Source organism: Cryptomeria japonica, chromosome 8, assembly GCF_030272615.1.
Source record: "Cryptomeria japonica chromosome 8, Sugi_1.0, whole genome shotgun sequence".
Classification (NCBI taxonomy): domain Eukaryota; kingdom Viridiplantae; phylum Streptophyta; class Pinopsida; order Cupressales; family Cupressaceae; genus Cryptomeria; species Cryptomeria japonica.
The window spans coordinates 262,554,299-262,575,931 of NC_081412.1; the positions used below are offsets into that span (position 1 = coordinate 262,554,299).

The following is a 21,633-nucleotide window of genomic DNA, read 5'->3' on the forward strand; positions in this document are numbered from 1 at the left end:
CAAATCGCTCCTGTCCCTCTCCAAGGGACCAGGGCGAGGTACCTTGTAGCTCTCGTCCCTCTCCCAGGGACCAGAGCGATTTCCTTCATTATGCAAAATCCAGACACAGGTCAAGGCAAGTTTACGTTCAAAAACAAGGAAAAACATGAGATAAATGCGTTGAATATAAATTGAAGATTTTTGGGACGTCCATAACAGTGCTAAATGCCTAGTTCGCTCCTGTCCCTCTCCAAGGGACCAGAGCGATTTTTAATATAAATGATTTTCTTGCAAAGTTACAGATGATGTCAAGGCACGGACGAATGAAGTGAAGAAGGACAAGTCCGTTGAATATAAACTTGGAACCTGGCAAAGTGAGGTAAAGGCTACAAAAGGAAAATCGCTCCTGTCCCTCTCCAAGGGACCAGGGCGATACAATGGTGATATTACTTCCTATGCAAGTTCAAGGTCGATCCAAGTCAAGACAAGGTGGCGAGGGACACTTCAAGACCTTTTTAGCATGCACAAACATTCAAGGGTCGTCACAATGATGAAATTCACACCCTATAGCCTAGATCGCTCCTATCCCTCAGGAAGGGACCAGGGCGATGTTGAATGCATTGGTCATTTCATGCAAAATTTACGTAAGGACAAGATGTTGCAATGTTTTAGAGGGTCCATGGTATGATAAAAGGATGATATACAAGGGTTTTGAACGTAAAATGATCATCATTTTGAGCATGGAGACTATATCGCTCCTGTCCCTCTCCAAGGGACCAGGGCGATTTGCTTTGGATTCCTCGTTTTGCTTCAAGTTCAAGCTAAGTCAAGACGTCATAAGATAGCATATGGTCCAAGGCATCGTTTGAAGATAATTCGCAAGAGTGTTGAACGTCCAAACATTGCCAATCAAGGTAAAAGCTCACATCGCTCCTGTCCTTTGGATAAGGACCAAGGCGATACTATCAAAAACACTCACGTTCCTTCAAGATCAAAGCGAAGCGAGGTTAGGAAGAGTGAAGGACGACGTCTAGAGGACATTGCAAAGGAGATCGAAGTGTAAAGTTGCCAAGGTCAAGGAAAAGAACGTGGATCGCTCCTGTCCCTCTCCAAGGGACAAGGGCGATGGTCTCTTTAATACGTCCAAACACCTAATGAAGACAAATGGAATAAGCGCAAAAGGAATGAGCATAGATGTTATTCGCTAACAATGAAAGATCGAGGAGCAAAGATGCATATTGAACGTGGAAATTTGGAGATCGCTCCTGTCCCTCTCCAAGGGACAAAGGCGATGAACACTCAAAAGACATTTAAGTACGCATGCTAGATGATCAAATTCGAAGGACTCATCATGATGATCGATTTTCAACGCGAAGATGAAGAAGTTGGACGTAAGAAATGCAAAAATCAAGACCAAAATATGGATCGCTCCTGTCCCTTTCCAAGGGACCAGAGCGATGAGGTACGTCCCTTCCTTTTTCCAATTTTGGCGCCAAGTAAGCAATTCGAATTTTCCTCAAATGCTAAATCAATTTAAAAATTGAATATCCATTTTATTTAGCATTTAATATGGCGTTATCTTTTATTAATTATTTTTTGCCTTTATTTAAAAATCGAAATTCACAATTTAAAAAACGCAAGGCATTAATAATTAATTAATTAATTAATAAAATCGATTTGGAGCGCTCAATTAAGCAAGTCGGCCTTGTTATTTTATTGCAAATCATTTAAAAAATGGTTTTATTAAGCAAGTCGGCCTAAGGGGTGAAAGGATGAGCGCGCTATATATGAAGGGTGAGAGATTTCATTTTCACATAATCATTTTTACCTTTCTTCATGCGAATTAAGAAGAGGCGAATATAGTGCGAAGTGTGTTCAAAGGTGGTGCGAATTCAAACCAAGGGTGGCGCTTAGTTATCAAAAGTGGTGCGAATTTGAAGACCACATCAAATGCGAACTTGAGGATACATTAAGGCGAATTTGCTAAAGACTTGGAGGATTTGTTTGAGCGATTTGTCAAGGACAAATTTGAAGATCATTTAAGACCACGTCTAAGGCGATACTTGAAGATCACGTTCACTCCAAGGGTGGCAAAGTCAATTTTGAGGAGACCACATTGAAGACTATTTTATACCTCAAGTTTTGCCTAGGCGAATTTTGTTTTTGCATTCTAGAGTTAGCTCTCTATCGAGGTATGGCGATTTAATTATTATTGCTTTATTCATTCATCGTCGTATTTCAAATTTTGAAATTTTGAATTTTGAATCTCTTAGCTCAATCGTTTATTTTAGGAAATGATAACTCTAAAGACTTATCATGAGGTTTCCTAAAAACTTTATCTCTCTAATCAACGTTATTTATTGCAAAATCTATTTCTTATAATGAAATGTTGTGTAGGTATGGCGACCCCAAAGGCAGGAGCATCCACCAGCCGCTCAGCTCTCATGAAAGAAGATCAGAAGACCGAAGAGATGGAGACCAAGATCGTGTCTAAATGGAGCAACATTGGAGATACCAACTTGGGGAACTTTAGCACGAAGAAGTTTCGAGAGGTCCCTTACATTGGCAAGCCATCACCTGTCGCCCGGAGAATAATAGAGAGTGGCATCATTAAGGCGGCCGGTTTTCCTCCAGCTGTTTAGTGTCACGAGTTGATGATCGAGTGTGCCCGTCACTACAATCCACAGTCCAGGACAATTGTGTCCAATGAGGGAAACACTTTGGCATACCTTTCAGAGGAAGCCATAAGTGAAGCCTTCCATCTTCCAGAGCACAGGGACATGATATACAAGAGCATTGAAGGAGCCAGATCAGTGTATGATGATGATCCAGATGCTTGCCTAAGCATAATCAACAAGAACTGGCTACTTAAGAGTCGTCCCCGTCTAAGCAAGGTACTGAACACACCGCACCGGATTGATTTCCAGGAGGAATACAGAGATTTGATTACCATGCTCAACAGAGTTACAGGAGCACCTCATGCCTTCTATTTTGAGAAGTGGATGTTTTACTTCATCCAGGTGATTGTTCAAGGAAAGGGTACAATACATTGGGCTAGGATAATTAGCCATTGCTTAGACGTACAGTTGAGAAGACTCAGGGCTACTAAGTCCTTCCACATGAGTTCATACGTCATCTATGCCTTAATCAGGAGCGTTGAGTACGCAGGACTACCTCACAGAGGAGTGATTGGAAGAGGACCCGGCGAGGTCAGAGCTTGTGAATCCTATACCTACTTGCATCATCCACCAGGGAAGAACTACAAGTTAGTCAATGATACTTTCACGATGAACATCACAAGGACGTTGCAAGGAGGGATTCACAACAGATTATCTCAGGATGCCCAAGAGTTCATCAAGAGGTACGGTGCTTGGTTCATTCAGTTTCCCAAGTTCACTTACATTAGAGTGCATGGATGTCCTTTACCTCCATACATGTTGCCGAGATACCCGACAGACAGAATTGTGTTACTTGAAGTAACAAGGCAGTTGGCAGCATATGTGAAGGCATTCAGACACAGACATCAGAATGGAGTCCAGGTACCTATTATTTTGGGTAATTCAGTTGAGGTATGTCCTAATGTCTTAGCCATGGATGACGCAGAGAAGGAGTTAGCCTTGTATTCTTTTTCATCTTTTGCTTGGAGGAATAGTTTTGATCCACATGGACATTTAGAGGAGACGGTCGGTAGAAGATTTAAACATGAGCACCAAATTGAAGATTTTATGATGAACCTCTTAGATGATCTCGAAGTGAAACGAAAGATACATTCTAGATTGCCTTTGGATTTCATCAGGAAATGCAGGATTTACAGAGTGGCCGACCAAGCTCAGGACAATGGCAGGCACATCCAGTCTTCATATGATAGAGAAAGCAAAACAATAAGTTTGAATTGGAATGAGCCCGAGGCCGTGGATTTAGATGATTTGATGGCACCAGTCTTGTCTTGTACTCACAGATGGGTAGACGTTCAGCATCAGAAGTTGAGAGAACAAGGCATAGCTATGTCTTTTACTTTGGAAGAAAAACCAGCCGAAGGTGGAGCAAGTGTTAGTGAAGGCAATCCTAATCCTAGGAATTCAGGTGAAGGTAACCTTCGATGTGCCAGTGAGGGCAATCTCCATTCGAGAGGTTCGAAGAGAAAGGAAAGATCGGAAAAGAAAGAGTCTTCCAAGAAAAAGCAAGGTGCCAACAAAGATCAAGCACCAAGTACTTCTTCCAGACCAGAGGATAGAACAGTTCGAGTGGAAGAGTCCATGGAGTCGATGGTACAAAATGACAGGCAGGAAGAAGGACAGGCACAGCATGTTTCGTCAGATGGATCTCTCCAAGACTATGATTTAGAAGAAGATAATGAAGTAACATCTCCTCCCAGACAAGAAGAAATAGTACATAAAGAAATTCAAGTTCAAGAGACAAGATCGAATATCCCAGATTGGTTGAAGGAAAGATTAACCAAGGTGATCGTAATTGAGGACGAGGACAATGCAATTGATTTAGAGAGCCTTGTTGGACGTTCACATGTGATAACAGAGAAGAAGAAGGCTACGAAGATGTCCAAGATGATTCGAGATGAGACTGGATCTAGAAAACTGCAGATAGCTACACCGGCAGCAGATAAATATGAGGGTGAGATCCTAGCAGAGGATTATGATATACAGACTTTTGAGTTAGGACCATCCACAGCAGAGCAGACTTTAGATGATGCCACCGACACATTTGAGGCATTGAAGGACAAGTTTAGAGAAGAGGTGGAAAAGAATAGAAAGCTTGAGAGAGAGGTCGGTGCATGGAGGACATATTTCAGTCACATCAATGAACCTTTGGGACGTCAGGATCCAGTTAGATCACCAGTGCAGGCATTGCCCCTTCAATCGATCAATGAAGCAGAAAGATTCAGGAACCTGGTCCAGCGTACATGTAGTTGGATGGATAGATCTCATACAGTGGCTATAGAATTTGTTACAAGGATGTCGAAGATCATTCATCAGGCTATCCAAGTTCTTGAGATAATCCACAGATTGATGGCAACAGTAGCTGCATTTGCCCATACTAAGGACGTTGTCATCCCTGTCTTGAAAGTGATAAGACACACATCCAGAAGAATTTTAACGCAAGAGAGGATCTTAGAAGGTGATTCTCACAGTTTGTTCCAGTGGTCAACCTTACTCCATATAAAGAGTGTTCTCTTCGAGGACATCAGTGTTAGATGTGGTCAAGTTGAGGAGGTGATCAATCCGATCCAGGACAGAGTATTTGAGGTACTTCGTACCATTCTTGGCAGAAGGATCGAGGTCGAGACAAATGTGGATATACAAGAATTTGAGGATAGAATCAAGATCATCTTTCGCAAGGACGCAGATGTTACAGATGAGCAGTATGATCAGATGTATGCCACCATGCTCCTGATTGATAGAACAAAGGAACTTGAACCTACTTGGGACGCAGCTCTTCTAGATGCACTCGATCAGGTCATCCACTTAGAAGAGAGTATCAAGAATCTTTCCGAGATTCCAATCACAGAAATCGAAGGAATCGTGACAAAATTCATTGCATATGCTAAGAAAGAGAATTGGAAAGGGAATAAGATTCTAGATGAAAGGTTGTTACAGATGACATGACATCTTATTTCTCATTGGTTGATACCTCCTAGATTTTTGTGCCGAATTTAATATTTGGCTATGTATTTAATATTGTTCAGTAAAAAGGAGGTCATTTGTAACAAACCCTAATTAGGGTTTAGGTGTCATGATCTTGTCCGTTGATTTACTTTCAATCTGGACCTTTCATTGTAACTGGGGATGCTATTTATACCCCCATTTTTCATTTCATTTGGTAATAGTGAATAGTTAATAGTCGAATAGTCAGATAAGAGTAAAATAGAGAGATTAGAGTTAGAAACAATTCTTATTTTGTAGCAAGATTGAGTCTTGAAGAGAGAAATTCAAGCAATTGTTGTATATGAAGTTATGGTGTTTTGTTGCAAATTTCTTAAGTTATCTTCATGGTTGTTGGATGTACTTGAATCACGCTCAATCAAAGTAGTTTGTTAATTTGAAAGACTAAGTGTGAGATTTGATATTTGGTAGGATTCGCTATCCAAACCACTAGCTTCTTGCTGATTGTAGGAAAGCCTTGCGTGGTCGACTGGAGAACATTTTGAGTCTTTAACCTTCAAGCATTGTCGCATCTAGGATATGTACCTTCGTAGTAGTGTCCTTGGTCTTTGATGCATTGAACATCATTATTACCTTAGAAGATCGCACTAATTTCAATTGAGTTGTTATCTTATGGCAAAATTGAAGTTGGTTGAGTCTTGCCAAATCTCATTCATGCTAAGTCGTTCATAGGGTTAGGCTAGGTTAGACTTCCTTAAACCCTATCCTTTTGCTTTTTTTTTTTTTTTTGAAAGTTCCTTTTAGATTAGTAAAATCTTCGAGCTTTGAATACGTAAGACCCCTTGGAGGAAACAGCAAATCACATCATACCACTAAAAAAGCTTGTCCACACGTGGAGACCCCACTAAAAGAACCTTGGAGTCCATCTAACTGATCCTTTTTGCAGATCTTCAGCAGTTAGAGACTATTTTCTCAAGAGAGGATAAGATGCCTACTGGTATTTTATTCTGTGTATGATTGTGTATAAAATACACGTCAACAGGTTGATATAAAAGTAAATAAATATAAAAATTAAATTTATATAAAAGTGTTTAAAATTTGGAAGGAAAATAGATCCCCATGGCTCCAAATTGGAGAGAGGTATATCTACAAGCTCCAACCACTCATTTCAATTATTCAAATTCCCATTTTCTGACATTCAATTTGAGTTCCAATTTAAGCATGCATTCCAAGATGGTACCCCCTCAACTACAAACCACTAAGATTAGGATGAAAACCCTACCTCGTTTGGCAATTCTACATAGAGATTTCAAAGTGTTGATTGAGATCTTTGTTCCTATCCCAGGTTGAAGTGATCAGGTCTGCATAAAAAATCTTGGAGGATACATCACCAATTTATAGAGCACTATTGATTTTCAGATTGTTGAAAGAAGCTTGATGTTTGTTTGGGAGCTGCCATAATCCTTTCCCCAGTTGCAGCTATAATTTATTCTCCATCAGCCACCATTAGAGGACAAGTTGTGCCACAAGGGAGAGATAACAGCTATAAAAAAGACCACAAACACAACTGCTGGGTTACACAATCTACACCATTCCAGAGCACCCTTGCAGGCCTGGCTGCACTTTACATTATATTATATGCACCGTGTGGATTGGCAAGGGAGTTAAAAGCATATAATCAGTGAAAGGGAGGCCAACTCAGTCTATGCTACAGTATATTTGTGCCACCTAGACCCGTCATATTGCAGATCTGTATGTTGTGAGGGAGATATCCCACTTATCCATTAAGAAGCAATGCAGTACCAAGGTTACTTGTAAGTTGTTCATGTGCAAGAGGGTTTCTAGTTGCATCTACAGCTGAATTACACCTAAGCCAAGTGATTTATACCTGTGTTTTAGATCTAAATTCTACAATCATTTAACTACTGCAATATACTTACAGTCCAGCCCTACTCGTTATTTTGTAACTGGTTAATCTGAATATTTTGAGATAAATGCTATGAATTGTCCACATGTCTGAGTTGTAAATTTTCAGTTTTAAATAAGAAGTTATTGACAACAGATTACCTTCATATAGTTGGTTTATCGCAAGAAAGAAAAGAAATTCAAGATTGTGATATCACATTGATATCAGAACAATTTGACCTACCATCCTGAGGGATCATTTAATGAATGTATGCAGCCCAATCAAAGAGATCTAAGAACATCAGAGAGAGAAAGAAGTTGGAAGCAACACAACAAGAAACTAATGAAGGAATAGGAAGCAGAGGTAAGAGAAACATGGCAGATCTTGGGGTTAAGCTTGATGCTTTTATCTAGAAGCAGGAGCAACAAACTAGTTGCTAATCCAAATGATGCAACAAATGCAAAACATGAATGCTACCCCAAATTTCACCAGGCCAACTCACAATGCCACAAGTGAAAGGATTAATTCAAATCAAAATGGCCTAACCAACCACACAAATTATAATAGAACTTCAACTTGAATAGCAGCTAGTCCATTTCTACCTACCCTTTTATCCAAAGTAGAGGCACCTATTGAAGAAAAAGAGCAGCAAAACCCAACAACGTATGGCAACAATGCTTGTATGAATGAATACATGGGACTCGACTCAAATATCAGAAATCAGATTTCATTTAAAAATCATTGCAATTTTAGATAAAGAAACAGACCAATAATAGAAAGAAGACCTCCTACACAACAACCCCATAGAGATTTGCAACAAAGATTGAGAAAGTTGACTCTTCCTCCTTTTGATGGTTTGGGGAAAAGTGCTACATGTGCTTGGGTCCAAAAGTTAGACACATCTTTCACTTAGCCCCATGTTGGATAAAGAAGCCAGCAAATTTGCAATCCTTCATTTGGAGAGCATAGCTCACAAGTGGTGGCATCATGAGTTGATTACACAAGGGCGTAATAATATTGTTACCTATAATGACTTTACATAGAGACTCATGGATAGATTTGATAGGAAGGACCACGAGATTCATTTCAGGGAGCTAGCTCAGTTGAGATAGCATGGTACAATGGATGATTATGTAGTAGAATTCCTATGAAGTATCAGTCATGGTTTTGTATGTTTTACTTATGGAGGGAATCCAAACCACTCAGGGGTTTGGTCAAGGATTTTGATCCAGTATCTCTACAAGATGCCATGAAAAGAGCATTAAATTTAGAGGATTCAGTAGCCAAGAAAAAAATTTACTCCAAGACTCCTCCAATAGGGCAGCAAAAGAAACCTTTACAGAAGGAGTTCTCTCAACCTAAGGCACTACCTCCAAAACCAAGCAGGTTTGAAGAATCCAAGAATGAACTTCAAAGGAAAAAATTACATTTTTCTTGTAGAGAGCCATGGAAGCTAAAGCATAGATGCTCGAAAAAAGGGCAAATACACTACATGAAGGTTATTCCTAGCAAGGATTCAAAGGTAAAAGAACATGAGCTTGAGATTGTTGTTGATGAAATGAAGCACAAAGGCAAGGAAGGAGAGTCCTCAAAGAACACCCTTGCTATTCTTTTTGGAGCACCTAAGTGTAGGAGTTGAAGAGCTCAACACCCTAGGATCACCTATGAAACAAAAAGATAACCTTTCACAAGAGAGTGAGAAAGAAATGAGCTTGCTTAATATTAAGATCTATGAGATATGATTTTCTGATCTATATTACAAATATACAACGGCCTTGCTTATAAAGGCAAGGTGGAGGATAGGATTAGACAAGATGATGACATGTGTCTTAATCCGATGACATGAGACAACTAACTCAAATAAATATTACATAATCTAGGACACAAGAAGTAAATGAGATATGATCTCACTAACAACTAGGACTTCTAGAAAAACTCCTAGGACCAAGTTAACACGTGAATAGGACCTAATAATAAATTAGTTAGGTAGAATACCTCATTCACAACAACACTAAGTATCATACCTTTCTTGTTTAGGGAATTTTTCAAAGTCACAAAGTGAGAATGTTGATCAATAGTGGGGCCACTCATATCTTCATAGATGCAGATTTAATTTCTAGGAAAGGTTTAGATACTAAAGAGTTTGATGGGTTTAACGTCATGCTTGTGGATGGCCACATTATTCCTTGTAATACAGCAGCTCGACTTATCTTTTGAAAGGCATCAAGTTAAGGATGATTTCTATGTTGTGGGAATAGGAGAATAGATATAGTTTTGGGTGTGCAATGGTTGCACTCACTTAGGGAATTCACTAAAAAATACCAAACAACAGAGTTTAAATTCTAGGTGGTTGGGAAAGAGGTAATACTCCAAGGCATATTGAATGGAACCCCAAGCATAGCTGAAGTGAAAAGAATGAAAGTGAGTGTTTCAGGAAACCATGCCACTGAATGCATAGAATTAATCAAGGATCCACTCCAAGATAAAATACTTCGTTATGATAATGTTTGGTCTGTTTTGAATATGTTCATGGTGGCACGCCAAAGGTGGCTACCCAATGAGAAATTGACAAAACAAGATCTTTGGGGTAAGAATCATCAACTTAACATGGCTGGGTGGAGATTTGGTAACAACAACTATGACCCATGGATCATTATTAGTGTTATTTCCCATTTTATAACTGCTACTACCCACATTTCCAATTTTCTTAACATTCTATTGGCAGCCATAAAGGAGTTGTTAATCACATGGAAGATGCATTTTCCACCCATTATCATTGTTGAGGCATTTGCAGCCAACACAAGATGGCTTCCAGCCACTAAAATTCTGATTTTGACCAAAGGAATGCAACGCTACAGCCATGGTATGGAGAAACTTTCTTGGTCTAATGGTGTGTGTAAGAGGTTTCACTTGTTGAGATCATTAAGTGCAAATATTCCCACATCTTTGGTGCTGTTTGGGAAGAACTTTAGACAAATGTATGTTTGGAACACTCAGCTATCAACACACATATGGTCAGTTTTTGAACCATTTTTCAGATGATGTAACTTGGGGCAACACAAAAGGAACTTGTGGAGACCAAGGTAACCATTATAACAGCAATATAGAAAGGTGAGTATAGTTGTTGACATGCACTGGTTAAATTTGTTTGGAAAGCTCATTTCCAAGAAGAGATTCAAGATGAAGGGAGTATTGTGTCAAGGCAACTATATTGTCGAGGCAGTCATGGGCATCATATGAAGACTTCAGGGAGAACTTTACATGAAAATCAAAGTGGTGCAGCTAAGCATGGTGAGGTGGCATCAAACTTGGAAGGATGTGCAAAGATTTGCCCACAAGGAACAAGGAGAGCACTTGTCAATGATCTCCTACCACCCAAGGAAAGGGAAAACATAATTCGAGCAGCCATGCCCCACATTCTTAGCCTCAATGCTGCTATCACAATCAATATCAATCCTCACATCTCTCCAATTATACTTAAACAATTGGTTTTGCAAGAATCAACAAGCATAGAAAGGAGGGATTTGCAGTTTGTAATTACTAATGAAGTATTTTCAGCTCCTACACTGCTTACACATTTGACTTTTGCAAGGGAATGTTAATTATGCTGCTGTCATATCATCGGCAGGTTCTTGGAACAGCTATTATCAGTCATGAACAATTTCAAGTTGGCACAATTTAAGAGAATATCCTTGAAGGAAGAAGTTGAATAGAGTTTTCAGTTAGGAAGGATCACCATTGCACCCACCATGGTACCTAATTGGGTAAGATTTCAGTTGAATTATGTCTTTTCTAACTCATTTCCAGCCCTTACACAATGTGATTTTACTCAATCCTGAAAGATATACATCACAATCTCTTTGAAGAGGCCATAGGAACCTACAAACAGGATCATGAAGTTCCAATATGTTGGCATTGTATTGTCATTGATGTCAACCAGTATGTATTCACCAGTATGGATGGCTACCGGTATGCAAGGTGTATGCAAGTTGCAAGCAGGAGATGTTACCGCTATGGATGTTCACTGGTAAGCAAGCACAAGAAAGCAACGAGACAACTAAAGGTATGTCTGATTATGTCAACCGGTATAGCAAAATCAGCATGTATGTATTGCACAACTGGTATATATGGTAGGTGTACCGGTATGAAGGTCTGGTATGTATGGCAGGAAATGCAACCGGTATGCAAGAGGAAGTTACCGGCATTGGAGATAGGTGACATGTGGATGTCAACCGGTAAGCAAGCAAAACCAATAAGTGCAGTCCGATTGAACATGTCCATCGGTAAGCAAGCAAGGGACAAGCAGAACACAGAGGAACCCAATAACCAGTAGGGCAAGAAGACCAGTAACATAAGGTAAATACCAGTAGGATGTTTTTGGTCAGTGACTGATCCTTGATCGAAATAGTGAGCTGAGGTGGATGCCGACAAAGAAGACACATGGACTCCAGGTGGCAAACGTACAGTAGTCGGTGAAGAGTGTTTTGGCGAGGTTGGTGATGAGTAGGTCGACATTAAATGTCGATTGCGAAAATCACGGATGAGTTGTAGAGGATTGCGGCTCAAAGCAGTTCAAAGGACAGAGATATGATTGTTTGACATCTTGATCGAAGCAAGACATCTGATCATCTTGCCGACCTGGAGAAGGAAGCTGCTAGATCATTTATTATGATTGACAAAAAGCAAGGTCAGTGTTTGCTAAAACTAGTAAACGTGTATTGAAAGAAAAGATTTGGCAGTGCGGTCCTGTTTTGTTGCAGTTTATCATCTCAGAGAAGAGATCCAATCAGATTTGATACGGATTGGGTTGGTGAAGAAAAACCCTAGGGCTCGGAATTTTTTTCTTTGTTTTGGCAGGAAAGCCCAAGTATAAATATGCAGAATGAAGATCAGAGAGGATGATGCCGGATGCAGAAGTACAGAGCGTGAGTGTGAGAAAAGAATTAGTCCAAGTGTAATCTGCAGAAGATCAGAGTGACTAAGTGTTGAAAGGAGAATCGGTAAAAGGATTTAACTAGTAAGAGGAGCTTGACTGATAAGTGACAGAGTCACCGGTGAGTGGTCACAGAGTTATCAGTGAAGTGAACCGGTGAGAAGGCATTACAAAGTAAGAAAGTGTTGAGTGAGGATCTAAGGAAATCAGGAAAGGCAGAGGTTGACCGGTAAGGGGTCAGAGTGAGTGAATAGTAAACCGGTAGCAAAAGAAGCAGTGAGACAGAATAACCGGTGGAGTGTATTCATTGGAGGTGCTACAAAATCCATTTGTAACAAGGTTATTTCATTGTATATCACTGAGTTGGAGCTCGGTGTAGGGGTTGGTGCTCCTTTGGGTTGGTGTCCATAAACTGTTAGGGGTTGTGCTCCTTGGGTTGGTGCTCCTTGGGTTGGTACCTGTTGTGACGTTTTCACACATCGCCCCATTGCAAATGGGGACCCATGTTTTTTTGCTCGTTTTGTTCGTTTTCGCTTTGCTTTTTCTAGGGTTTTGTTAGTTTGTTAGTTGTCTGGATTTAGGGTCAAGCCTTAGGGTTCTAATTACCGTCTTTTCGGACCAAAATCCAGTCGGTTTTGGGAGCTTTTTGAATTTCCTTTTCTAGAATGCAAATTTTGAATGCAATGAATTCGCCAGAATGGTCTAATTTTCAATTGGAATGTTGACGCAGAGTCTAAATTTGTCTAAGTGTTGATGATGAAACATGAATTTTGTCCAATTGAGTAATTTTGACCAAATTTTGACTTTTTTGAATTTTGATCCTAGGCATTTCAAATGATTTGTTTTCGCCTTGTGAAGTGATAAAATGTGTAAAATCATGATATTTTGGCCTGTAGGAGCAAAATCGCTCCTGTCCCTCAGTGAAGGACAGGAGCTCAATCTCAAATATCTCATCATTCTTGCAGAGTCCAGACAAATTTTACGTTTGAAGTGATGGAGAACGGCGAGATCTTTCCATTGAATATAAATTGAAGATTTTCATGAGCACAGAAATGCCTCCAGGAGGAAAATCGCTCCTGTCCCTCAGTGAAGGACCGGAGCTACAATTCAAATTTCGTCTTGTCCTTGCAAGATTTTGAAAGTTTAATGATTTGAGGACGTCCGAAGGAAGATACTTTGCCAAATGAATATAATTTGATATGCAAAAACGAAGGAGAATGACCTATATTGACCATATCGCTCCTGTCCCTCTCCAAGGGACCAGGGCGAGGTACCTTGTAGCTCTCGTCCCTCTCCCAGGGACCAGAGCGATTTCCTTCATTTTGCAAAATCCAGACAAAGGTCAAGGCAAGTTTACGTTCAAAAACAAGGAAAAACATGAGATAAATGCGTTGAATATAAATTGAAGATTTTTGGGACGTCCATAACAGTGCTAAATGCCTAAATCGCTCCTGTCCCTCAGTGAAGGACCGGAGCTACAAATCCAATTTTGCTTTGTCCTTGCAAGATTTTAACGTCTTGACGATGTGAAAAGGTCCAAAGAGGTACATTTTATCAAATGAATATAACTTGAAGTGCTGTCGGGGAGATCAACAGGGTAGCAAGTCCGGCTTGAGTGAGGTCCTGATCCTGAAATTTGGCTAAGTCTGGAATGTCCTGATCCTGAAATTTGACTAAGTCTGGAAACTGAAAAACCTCCAAAAACTAGATTTTGCAATATAACTCCTGGAGGTCTGAAACCACTCTCAAACATCCTGAAAGTATATATGGAATATAACTTAAAGTATAAGAAAGAAGAAACATAGAAGGAAATGTCACTTATACTTAAATGTTATATTCCATTAAAATTGTCCTGATCGAGAGTGCGAAAAGTCAAATTTCGCTCGTGTCCTTCTCCAAGGGTCCAGAGCGAAATGCGCTCGTGTCCCTCTCCAAGGGACCAAGGCGAATCGCTCGTGTCCCTCACCAAGGGACCAGAGCGAAAATGCTTAGTTGAGCCATTCCTGACCTTGTTTGGACGAATCGAGACATCAAAGGCATGGTGAAGGACGAAATGAGCATGATAGAACATCCAGACTTGATCAAAAACAATGAGATGATGAAGTTTTGCCTAGAGGGTCAAATTCGCTCCTGTCCCTCACTGAAGGACCAGAGCGAAATTCTTCATAAGGTACGATCTAGGCAAAGATCAAGCAAATTTTATGTTCGAAGGCAAGAAAGGAGGTCAATCGAACCCGTTGAAGACAAATTGAAGATTATCAAACGTCAACAAAGGACCAAAATGCTTAAGTTCGCTCCTGTCCCTCAGGAAGGGACCAGAGCGATTTTTGTTGTAGATGATTTTCTCGCCAAATTTCAACCGATCTCAAGGCATGAATGAATGAAAGGAGGCATTGCAAATCCGTTGAATATAATTTTCGAAGGTGATGAAGTAAAATGAGGCCCACAAGAGCAAAATCGCTCCTGTCCCTCAGTCAGGGACCAAGGCGATGAGGTACGTATCTTCCCACTTTTTCATTTTTGGGCGCTAAACAAATATTTTTGAATTTATTTTAAATGCTAAAAATCGATAATCTTTGAAAATTCAATTAAAATGGCATTTAAAATTTGCGCAAAACATTAATTAATTATTTTTGCCTTGTAAAAAAAAAAAAAATCGAATTTATTAATTAATAAACAAGGAAATTTAATTAATTAATTATTGTTTGCAATAAAAATGGAGCGCTTGAGTTTATTTTATGAAGGTCGGCCTTTGTTATTTATTAAAAATCATTTATAATTGCTTTATTTTTACACAAGTCGGCCTTAAGGTAAGTATGAGGTGAGCGCTATAAAGGGAGGGTGAAAATCTTCATTTTCACATCATCATTTATCATCTCTCATATGCGACTTGGAGAAGGCAAAGGAGGAACGAATTTCATTTCAAGCTAGAAGGCGCTAGTAACTTCCAAGGTGGTGCGAATTTAGAGTTTCCACTTGTGCGAACTTGTCAAATCCATTGGAGATCACGTTAAAGACTTGAAGGGTGGTGAAGTTGATAATTTGAAGAGGAGATCATGTTGAAGACTATTTAATGTCAATTTTGCTTAGGCGATTTTGTCCTTTTTGCATTCTAGAGTTAAGCTCTCAAGTAAGGTATGGCAAGATCTCTTGTTTTAATTTCAAATTTTGATCGTCATTGCCTTAATTTTGAATTTTGAAATTTTGTTTTGCCTTAGCTCAGTTGTTTTTAGGAAATGATTAATAAAGGACTTATCATTAAGTTTCCTAAAATTTGCTCTCTAATTTATGTTATGTATTGCAAAATCATGTTACTAATTTTGAAATGTTGTGTAGGCGTCAAATGGAGGTCTCTTCAAGGAAAATCAAGCCGGATCAAGGACGGTCTTCGCCAGGACGATCAAGCCAAGACATGGGCGACCTCTTTCAATCCAGCGTTCCAAGGCGAGGTACATCGTCATCCTGCACATCAAGGACAAAAGGAGTTAGAACAAGAGTTAATTAAAGATAGCCTCTCAACGACATCAAATTGAATATCTAGCAAGCTTCAAGTGTCAGATGAGGTGGCGTCCTAGTCATCATTTCTCCAATCAGTGAAGTCCATCTCAGCATGTCCAGATTCAATGTACTTAACTCATGGAAGGTGGCACAAACTCCGATGTACCTACCCCGGCTATCCATTGGTCGATTTTTCTAAAAGGGACATGTGTCCAAGCAATACAATTTTATCATTGGTCAAGCATTAAATGTTATGTAATGGTTGTAACAAACCCTAATTAGGGTTTTCATTGTAAAATCTTGGCCATTGATCTTGAATTGATCTAAGCCATCAAATTGTATTGTGGGCACTATATAAGCCCAGGCATTTCATTTTGTAAGAAAAAGATTTTTAGATAGAATTAGAGAGAGTTGTAAATAATTGATAGAATAGCAATTAGAGTAGAATAGGAGGACAAGGCAAGAAATTGTTGCCATTGATTGTAAACAAACTCCATTTTCATTGAAGTAATGGTGAAATATGTCGTTTTCTTGCAATTTGCATGGTTTCTTGTTGAGTCTTCAATCTTAGATGGTAGATGATTAGATGAATGGAGGAAATGTGATTGATTAATGGTGGAATTCGTACATCCATACTACTAGCAGTTTGTTGATTGCAGACTTGCCTTGTGTAGTCAACTGGAATCGTTCAGCCTAAGCTCAATTTCAATTTGTCGCTTCTTCATTGATATGCATCAACTTGGATGGTATCTATGCCTGCGGTGATGACTTGAACATCATAAAGCTTCCCATAGAAGATCGCACTAGTCTTGTGTAGATGTTCCATTGATGTCAAAACAAGACCTAGTTAGAGTTTCATCAAAAATCAAATCATTGCTCCTACATTCTTAGTATTAGGATTAGATCCTCTCTTCGCCCTTATCCTTTTTCCATTTTTTTAATCTAAGTTAGTAAGAGCCTGTGTCCAGCAAAGCAGATCGGAAGTTCAATGTAAGTCCCCTTGTGATTCCAGCAAATCACATCATACCACTGGAGCTTGTCCACACGTGGAGACCCCACTAAAAGAACCTTGGAGTCTACCTAACTGATCCTTTACGCGAATCTTCAGCAGTTAGAGACTATTTTCTCAAGAGAGGATAAGATGCCTTTAGGTATTTTATTCTGTGTATGATTGTGTACAAAATACACGTCAACAGAATTGGCGCTAGAAGGAGGGCTTGTACTATCATGCCTCGATCATTATCAAGCTGTTCATAGATAATCACATTCGCAAGGAGTTGTGTAGGACTTTTGTCCCTCCTCCCGCGTCAACAGAATTGGCGCTAGAAGAAGGGCTTGTACGTGAACTCCAAATTCTATCACTTCAAATTTACGGAGGTTATCTCAAGAGCTTTTGTCCCTCCTCCCGCGCACAACAGAATTGGCGCTAGAAGGAGGGCTGAGTATTTGAAAGTCCGATCTTGTCAAGAACCTTTTGTCCCTCCTCCCACGTCAACAGAATTGGCGCTAGAAGGAGGGCTTGTACGTGAACTCCAGATTCTATCACTTCAAATTTACGGAGGTTATCTCAAGAGCTTTTGTCCCTCCTCCCGCGCACAACAGAATTGGCGCTAGAAGGAGGGCTGAGCATTTGAACGTCAGATCCTGAGAAGCGCTTGACAGTGAACACGAACTCTTGAATCCAAGGAAGATCGGTGGAAAGTTTTTTTTTCTCAAACACTCGAAGGAAGGTGATCGCTGGATCGTCAGTTGGACTTACGCAAGAGGGAATCAAGCTGGAACCAGTTGAACGTTCAAGTTGAATCCGAGATATTCAAGATCTCTCTTATTCCAGAAAATCCAAAAAAAGTGAAAAATTGAAAATCCAAAAAAATCAAAAAATCAAAAAATCAAAAAAGAAAGATTTCTCAATGGAGCGGCAACAGTTTCACGAGGAGCAACAAGTTGATTTTCCTAAACTTTGGTGGAGGTTAGATACGCAACTTTATCCACGAAGATTGTCCGAGTTTGCAAGACCAGGGCAGTGTCGAGTTCATGAGACAGAGGAACATGATGAGATGCATTGCTTGAAGTACTTATCAAGGATGGAATCGGCAGCACAGGGAAAAATCTTCTTTTGGGATGTCCCAAGGCCAGAAACGGAAGAAGGCAACTTCAGTGTCCCAGAGACTAAAGATCCTCTTCTAAGCTTCATGTGGATGATCGAGAGTCAACTCGTTTTGGATGGTGAAATGCGTCTTGAAAACATATTGCTACCATTGTGGTGTAGAATTCACAACTCACCTCACTCGGAATTTACTTGCTCAGTATGTGAAATGGCTATCAATCAAGTCAGAAACCAGTTTGGAATGCCAACTTTGTCCGAGGAAGAATGTATCATGAATGGATCTTGGGGTGCACATCTTGCAGCCGAATTTAGGAGAACCTATGAACAGGACATTGCTCCAACATCTGAATGTGAGAATGATCAATTGTACGTTGACGATACCAATGCACCTGATGATCAATGTATTACAATGGATAGCCTGCCATGCCTTGCACTTGAAAAAGAATACCATGAAACAAAAGTTGAAGAATCAGTTGAAAATACAATAATAAAGGAAGATCCAGGAGTTGAACAAGCAATTAAAGAGGATGACTCATTCCTTGAAGAATTCTCACTTATGCTACAAAAGGAGATCCTTGAGATTGAATTGCAGGAGTTTTCAAATGGCCTCATTGAAGAAGACAATCAAGTTGAGATATTGAGTGAAGAGCTACAAATCATCATAAGTGAGCCCAGGTACGAAGAACAATTCAAAGGGGCGCTTAAAGATTTCATCACCATTATGCTATTTGAGGAAGCATTGAAGGATCTTGTAGAGGAAACACAAATGGAATCACTGCCAAATTTTTTTCTAGATAAGCAAGTTACTGTGAGTGATGTGATCCATTATCAGCTCCGACCTCCCGAGACTATACTTGAAGAAGAAAGGCCACCTGAGATTATCTTTGATCGACTAGAGGAGATGTTTGAAGCTCAATCTATCAAGGAGACTCTCATTTTTGAAGATAGGCTAACAAAATTTCATGAAGATGCCTGGTTTATGCAAGATATCTCAGTGAAAACAAAGAATCTTGAGCTATTCGAGGGGGCGCTGAGCTTGTTTCAAGAGGAACTTCCTAATCAAGATCAATATGTTGTGGATACTCGTGGAATGATTCGTCATCAATGGCGACCTCCTGAAGCGGCTGGTGACCTCGCTTTCAACAATACAGTTCCGTCTGAGCCTGAAATATGCCAGGTTGTTTCTTTCCTTAATCCTAGCCTTGAAAGTTATTATGATTTTGATTATGGGGATTTTGGGAAAACAACTTGCATTTGGATTGATCATGGTCCTAACGAATTACCTCAGTTGATCATTTTGAGTGAAAACTTGCTTGAGTATGAGAGATGCATGGTGAGAGTTTGCCTTTCTGTATTTAAGGATGAATTTGCCCGATTGAGAACCATCACGTTTGCCATGCTCCTGTTGCACAACCTGAGAAATCATGTAAAGTCATGTACATATTTTGCTTCTTTGAGTCGTGTCGAGTCTAGGAATCTTGTATATAGGTTTAGAGTAGGTTTTCTTTTCGCGTTTTAGGTTAGAGGTCTTTTGAGCCTTGTTCTTGATTTGCCTTGAGTCATTTGACTCATGATCTAGTGTGGCTCAGGTAGTTTAGTTGTTTGCTTTCTTTAGTTGTTTGCTTTTGGTGCGTTTTAGTTTAGTTTGCTTTGGGTCGGTTTGTTGGTCGGTTTGCTTTAGTTTAGGTGTCTTGAGTGGAAGTCTCCATCTTGTGAGAAAGGTGTTTGTGTTGTTGCCCGCACGCTGGCAATATCCTGGATCTTATGTTAGACTCATTTCTTAGATATCTATTCATGAAGTGCTCGGAATCCGAGGTTGTTCCTCTTTAGCTTTATCATCTGATCAGGACCTGTATTTGACTTGGAAGGGAATCATTTTCTGTGTCTTGATGCCGACATCTGTTGATTACTATATCTTCACACATTAAAAGACTCCGAGTCATTATGGTTTTCAGGCAAAGCTGTGATTGGTGAAAAATCTAAAATCTGGCTTCAGCGCCACCGCAATTCTCAAACCCTAGTAAGCTTCACTGCTTACGAGCCAAAGGAATTGACGAAGAGAAAAAGCAATATCAAAAGGAAAAAATGAGAAAAAAGAGAAAACGAAAAAGAAAAATGAGGAGAAAAATGAAATGAAATGAAATATCAAAATTGGCTAAAGGGAATATGCGAGTAACTCCATCGGGGCTATAGACGCCTGGCTGGCAATGGAGCAATGTTCGTGAGCTTGCGGCGATAACCTCGTCGGGACTATGGACGTCTGGCTGGCAGCGAGGCTCTATCCAGGATGCTTTTGAAGTTCAGATAAACTACGTAGCTAATCACAGGGGAACCTGAAGGTTATAGTTGTCTTGTCGAGAGGAATAAATACACTTGCACACACCTGGGTAATCAAAGACTAAGTGTCTAGATTTGGTTAAAGATTCTCCTTCTACTTTGAGTGCATTTTCTAATCTCTTGATGAGCTTGGTTGAATTTTCCAGAGGTTCTAGGTGTCGATTGAGTCTTTATCTCTGAAATGTTTTTCAACATTTATTCAAGGTGGCGCTAGATGTTGTGACGTTTTCACACATCGCCCCATTGCAAATGGGGACCCATGTTTTTTTGCTCGTTTTGTTCGTTTTCGCTTTGCTTTTTCTAGGGTTTTGTTAGTTTGTTAGTTGTCTGGATTTAGGGTCAAGCCTTAGGGTTCTAATTACCGTCTTTTCGGACCAAAATCCAGTCGGTTTTGGGAGCTTTTTGAATTTCCTTTTCTAGAATGCAAATTTTGAATGCAATGAATTCGCCAGAATGGTCTAATTTTCAATTGGAATGTTGACGCAGAGTCTAAATTTGTCTAAGTGTTGATGATGAAACATGAATTTTGTCCAATTGAGTAATTTTGACCAAATTTTGACTTTTTTGAATTTTGATCCTAGGCATTTCAAATGATTTGTTTTCGCCTTGTGAAGTGATAAAATGTGTAAAATCATGATATTTTGGCCTGTAGGAGCAAAATCGCTCCTGTCCCTCAGTGAAGGACAGGAGCTCAATCTCAAATATCTCATCATTCTTGCAGAGTCCAGACAAATTTTACGTTTGAAGTGATGGAGAACGGCGAGATCTTTCCATTGAATATAAATTGAAGATTTTCATGAGCACAGAAATGCCTCCAGGAGGAAAATCGCTCCTGTCCCTCAGTGAAGGACCGGAGCTACAATTCAAATTTCGTCTTGTCCTTGCAAGATTTTGAAAGTTTAATGATTTGAGGACGTCCGAAGGAAGATACTTTGCCAAATGAATATAATTTGATATGCAAAAACGAAGGAGAATGACCTATATTGACCATATCGCTCCTGTCCCTCTCCAAGGGACCAGGGCGAGGTACCTTGTAGCTCTCGTCCCTCTCCCAGGGACCAGAGCGATTTCCTTCATTTTGCAAAATCCAGACAAAGGTCAAGGCAAGTTTACGTTCAAAAACAAGGAAAAACATGAGATAAATGCGTTGAATATAAATTGAAGATTTTTGGGACGTCCATAACAGTGCTAAATGCCTAAATCGCTCCTGTCCCTCAGTGAAGGACCGGAGCTACAAATCCAATTTTGCTTTGTC

At 39.8% G+C, this 21,633-nt stretch overlaps 1 protein-coding gene across 3 annotated transcripts in view; it reads right to left on the reverse strand.

The window, feature by feature from the left end:
• Positions 1 to 21,633, reverse strand: part of LOC131066502 (uncharacterized) — a 107,525-nt gene that overhangs the window by 38,390 nt on the left and 47,502 nt on the right. The window lies entirely within an intron of this gene.